This window comes from Perna viridis, chromosome 2 (assembly GCF_037379345.1).
Source record: "Perna viridis isolate PV_CMFRI_1.1 ecotype Kerala chromosome 2, ASM3737934v1, whole genome shotgun sequence".
Classification (NCBI taxonomy): Eukaryota; Metazoa; Mollusca; class Bivalvia; order Mytilida; family Mytilidae; genus Perna; species Perna viridis.
Genome location: NC_142446.1, coordinates 5,077,690 through 5,083,675, shown reverse-complemented (window position 1 = coordinate 5,083,675; position 5,986 = coordinate 5,077,690). Strand labels below are relative to the sequence as shown.

The 5,986-nt window shown below is 32.9% G+C and overlaps 1 long non-coding RNA gene across 1 annotated transcript; it reads left to right on the top strand.

Annotated features, from left to right (window-relative positions):
• Positions 1 to 271: 271 nt before the first annotated feature.
• LOC148623380 (uncharacterized) lies at positions 272 to 2,351 on the top strand. Its single transcript, XR_015920157.1, has 3 exons — positions 272 to 408; positions 1,449 to 1,528; positions 2,158 to 2,351. It is a non-coding gene; the product is annotated as an uncharacterized LOC148623380 (long non-coding RNA).
• The last annotated feature ends 3,635 nt before the right edge of the window (positions 2,352 to 5,986 follow it).

The following is a 5,986-nucleotide window of genomic DNA, read 5'->3' as shown; positions in this document are numbered from 1 at the left end:
TCTGATAATCTTGCAATATAAGACAATAGATGCTATATATAATTACATAGCATTTTTTTAAAAAAAAAGTAAAAATGACCGAACAAGGATACATGTATTATACACATACAATATACATGTACGTGCAGTACTAGTCTTCTTAATTTTGTTATGCATATTTGATTTACAATTAACTCATCCCAGTTTACTATTCCTTGTCTTTTAATTAACCAACATCGAAGATATATAGATGATGGCATCTCCATAGAAATAATAAGTTAATAGTGTAAATGGTGTGCCACATGCTGCTATTGGAATATGTTAGAGCAAATCTTTATCAGTGTGCGTATTAATCCATCCTACACTCGCGTGTAAGGAACACACACTATTTTGAAGACGATTTAAAGAACTGGATCTGTCCAGCAAGATGTAAGTACAATTCTTTGTAATTAGATTGTTAAAAACTGTATACCAAAGTACTTTGAATAATTACTAGTCTGTGTAACCTTGTTTTATAAACACAGCTGGTCAATTAGTCATTTCACAATTTCTCAGTCACTAGACAACATCACGCTTTGAAGACAAACACTCAAGTGATTTCAGATTTTGTTTTCATTTTCTTTTTGTAATGCTACTTTCTTTCATCTTTGGCAACATCCCTTATGCACCTGCGTATGGAGCGTTCATATCACAACTCATACGTTATGCAAGAGCTTGCCGAGACTACGCAGACTTTTTGTATCGCGCTAGAATTCTAACAAATAGGCTTCTGGATCAGGGTTAAGATTAAAGTCATCACTACAGAAGTTTTATGGTCGTCATCATGAACTCGTGGATCGTTACGGTGTATCCATGTGCGCCATGAAAACTGATTTGTTCAACTTGTCATAGTTTTCCTTTCCTCTTTCGTCTACCCCGGACTTGACTTTTTATGAGCAACTCGGCGGGTGTTTCTAGAAAAGCAGAGGACTCTTACCTTACCGGTGCACCTGGTCCACGTTCACAGTTTTAAGTGGAGTCCGAGTTTTTTTACTTTATGTGTATGATTTTAGGTACTTTATGTTTTTTGTTGTGTATGTCTGTTTTCCATGTCTGGTCTTTGTCCCTGGATTACATTCTTTTGATTAACGCTAACATTGGTTCCCTTGATTACTCTTTCAACAGTTTTGCATTGAAGATGTATGTTTAAACCATTTTTATCGTCATGATGGTTGTATGAATATTGTATGATTATGAGTACTTAGGTTGATATCTTGCATTGAATCTGACCAGGACATTTATTTTGAAACTTTGCAAGTTATTTTTATAATTTATAACATTACTTCATGTCCGGCATTTATGGAAAGCCAAATTGGCAGAAACTTTGAAACATTTACACTACACATATTGTCAAAATTGGGTTTTGAGTATATAATGCTTATCATTTTTAATTTATCTTTTTTTATACACATGATCTCTCTCTTTTGCAGGGAATAAGGATTACAAAAGAAGCTCATACATAATTATTTAATGTTCCCAATAAACCAAGATGATTAATTTTTTTTTCAAGGTAAGTTTTACATAGTGATGAGAATCTGATTGGACCATGACAAGTGATCATGGCATTTGTTAGTCTTTTAGTGTATCTGTTCATTCATTTGACCGCAATATGCAATTACTGTTTTACATAAACCAGTAGCTGATCCACAAACTTCGAAAAGGTGGGGGGAAATATGGCCTTTGAGGGGGCTCACTATTGGTAGTATCATTAATTTTCTATAAAATCAAATTATTTTTTTTTCAAATATGAGGGGGACCCTGGGCCTCTATTGGATCCACCTCTGTTTTAGCTGAACTTTAATGAAGTTTTAATTATAGAACACATGTATGAAGTTTGGTTCCATGGATATCCATTTCCTGTTTGAAGAGGACATATATTTTAAAGGTGTGCATAGCTCTGCTCACCACAATTTCAGCTTAAAAACTCAATTCATTGTTTTTCAAAGTACAAATAAAATCTTGATACAAAACAGCAGGTTTTAATCTAGCAGACAATGGTTTTTCCATGATTGATACATACATTTGTTGCAAAACAATCAAGTAATATGTAATTGAGAGTATGTATAATTTATTTCCTTTACTGTACTGTAGGTATGTATATCGTGACTATACCATTAGTCATGTACATCTGTTTTTCAGGAAACCAAAGAACGGAAATGGACACTGCTTGAGATGCCTGAAGATGAATAAGTGAACTGACAAAACCTATTTTAGAAATTTCGTTTAGTTTGTTGCTACATCTACGCAATATAGAGAACTCTACAAAATTTCTTATCTCATGTTTAACCTGTTGTATGTGTATGCAATATTCGTATTAAATTATTCATAATTTAGATTGTTTTGAAAAAAAAATGTTATTGAAAAACATTATAATATCATTATAGTGAATTGTTGTTGAAAACGTTATTATTACATTTCTGCAACCATGCATTTTTACGTTTTAAAAACATTTCTAAAAAATGCTTTCAGTCTTTGTAAGGAAACGTTATAACATTATAGTGAATGGTTATTGAAAACGTTATTATAACATTTCTGCAACTATACATTTTTACGTTTTAAAACATTTCTAAAAAAATGTTTTCAGTCTTTTTAAGGAAACGTTTCTGAAACATTTTTATTACGTGTTTGTGCTAGCCGGGTTCTTCTACTTTCACTTTTATTTTGAGTTCATAAAATAGACCCCTTTCCTGAAGCATTATTTTTCATGAAAATACTGCTTTTCCTCAAAAACAAGTCTTTTGTGTCATAGCTTGATATTTACCCTGTGCTTCTGATGAAAAATGATACCTGTGCTTCTGATGAAAAATGATAATCATTTGCCAAGACACAAAAACAGGAAAAGGCAAAAAGAAAGTGCACTATATTTTTAGCCTCCATGTTTTGAGAATATGTAATACAAGATTAATACCTTCAACCTCTAGAACAAACTAAAGATATCAGCCTCCAGCTATTTTGCACTTTGTAACTAGGAAATTGAAGTATTGTTGCAATGATTCAAATGCTTACGTTGAGTATATCTTTCATTAGGTGGGTAATGTTTGAAATGACCTCATCTTTTGCATAGAATGATTCCTTTAGATACAATTTTTAAATTAAAATATGTGAAAAATAAACTGGCTGTAATGAATGAGATAGTACGGTGGTTAGTCAATAACCTAGTAAATTTTACAACTCCCTAACCTTTTAGAGTCGGAAAAAGTAACAACTTTATAATTCCTTGTGAGATTTAAAGCTTTCAGCTTCATTGTGTAGCTGTGTTCAGCAGATGACTATCCAGCATTTGTCTTAATTCATCATATAATTTGTCCCATCATGCATGCAGAAAATGAATATTTGTAGGACATTATTTTACATCATTTCATTATTCTGTACTCAGCATTTAATTTAAGTCATGAGAATTTAATATATTATTAGGTGACCTTTATATTTAACTTTACTCAATCTAGCCATTTATTTGACTGATAAGAAATTCTTCCATTGCTCAAGATCATTTAAACAAAAATAAACTACATAATGAACTTTCCCTAGTTTTGTAAATAAATGGCCCGTATAATATCAGTTTTGTACGAAAATTAAAATATAGGATTTTTGCAAAATAGAGGTTTTTATACGGCCCCCTTTTGTTATTTGGTAAAATAAAACCCGGTTACTCTTCTGCAACGTAAATAAAATAACAATTCATATCAAATCGTGTATTTATCCTTTTTAAGTGAATTTGACTAGATGTTCAGGTGTTTATTTAAAAATTCTGTAAAAAAATGACCCTAATATAACAGATATGGTCAGTTTGATCAGTGATTCAGATTTCTAAAAATGACAATTTTTACCCTGTTCAAAATCTGCGCGGTAAAATTTCTTTGAAATTGCCAGAAGATAAACTACAGTTAGTGTAATATTATGTACAAATTTAAAGTAAGATGAATTATTGGTACCCCAGTTCTACATTAAATCAGTAAATTTGTTGGATTACATGGACGAAAATAGTAGATCAGTACTGAAGTAATTTTTAAGCCGAATCGGTGTGTCGCTGGCTTGTCACCGAGTGGTCAAGGGTTCGATCCTCTGTGGCGGAGTCAAATCATGCTCTCCCGTTACATGTATAGTAACTAATGATACACATCTCCTGTAACAAATATACATCTGGACAGACATTATAGCAAGAAGTGTATATATAGGAGTGAAATTAATTGAATATAGTATACATTATAAGTAAAACTCGATATAGTTTTTGTACATCCTTATCTAGATTTATCTAGAATGTAGCCTTAATTTATGGATTTTTAGCGTTGTTGTATCACTTATGCTGTACTTCAGTTGGAACTTTGCTCACGACGTTAGGTTCAATCAAATTCGGTTCATTCAATTTCATGTTTTCTATTACAAAATGCTAGTTTTCTTATAAGCTATTTCATTTTTTTTTCTTTGGTGGCCCTGCATTTAATTATTGTTCAATTTTACATAACTTCATTCCGTATATAAGTAAGGGACTACGTGTATCACTTTTCGGTGGTTACATACAACTGTACTGTTGAGTAGTAGTTGTACTTGAGTAACTCCTGAGTGACGTCAACCCAATTGCATGTCTTTTCCAAAACGAGTCTACCCTCGGGTACCTACTCGTGTAGCAACTCGTACCGTTCATTTGAACTTCGAGTTAACTCGAGTAAAACGACTTTCAACTGAACAATTCTTATTCAATCTTTAGTATAGAGTAGAGTAGATGGAGTTAAAACAGCTTCGACATGATAAAGTAAAAGCAAAGAGGCTTCAACATGCTTGTAATAACTAAAATAAAGCCCTCCCCTTGTCTGTGCTATAAAAGGCTTCCACATTGATTTGGCTCTGGTCGTAGCCAGGTTTTTTTCTGAATGGGGTGCGAACTGATCACTGATAAGCAATTTTACTAGGTTATCTGGTATGATTTCTCTTTAATTACAGGCTAAGATGTAAATCAAAGTTTTTTTTTTCAAAAGGGGCGCGATCGCCCTGGCTACGGCCTTGGGCTACGCCACTGTCGAAAAAGTTATCGGTATCACTTCAAAAGTTTTACGATCGGCATGTTGAACTCATTGATCTCCACCATAGGAATAAATTTGTTCACGATGCCGAAGTCGGTGTTTTTTTTATTCAGAAAAGAAGATCTGGAAGATGCTTACACTTTTAGAGCACTTAAGGGAAGGCTATTAATCAAGTTACAGTTCGAGTTCGACCATCCCCACTTTTCTGGATACTAAGACTGTAAGAAAGAGGCATATTTCAAATTATATGCATACATGTACATTGTATATACAAAAAATAGAAAATGTTGATAAACATTATATTCATCGCTTAATCTAATGCACCTAATACAGGGGACAGAATGCAATCATTACAAGAAGTCTAAGAGGGTAGTGATTCAAGACTTAAAAAGGTTTCCTATGATATAAACACAAAATATTAAAAATATATAGCACCAACTACGTATACATTTTGACTCAACAATCCTTTAGGCAAATTAATTTTTTTACCAAAAACATAGTGACAGTACTTATTGTTTTTCATGAACTACTTCATAATTGTTACTTTTCTTATTTATTGTTTCACCTGCATCACTCAAATTCGAACTTCAACTAGAATTTTCCATCGAACTCGAGTTTTAACTCGATAAACTGCAGGAAATAACATTACGAATTTACCAGAAGTTAAACTGGAAATCGATGAGTAGCCACACCCGTGTACGGACCTTCAGCGTTCGTAGGGTAAGCGTCCTCTGCTTCTACATATACCTGTCTAGTAACGGTCATGTGATTCAGATGTCAAAGACGGGTAAAACAGAAAAAGGTACTCTCTGATAGTGTGAACAAATATGTTCTCGTGTTGAGTGGCCACATTATATCGATTGTCTATCTTAAAACTTTTGAAGAGAATACTGATGATGTAAGTCTTGTGGCAACATTATCTTCTTTCGGTGGCTTATTATTGGAAATTT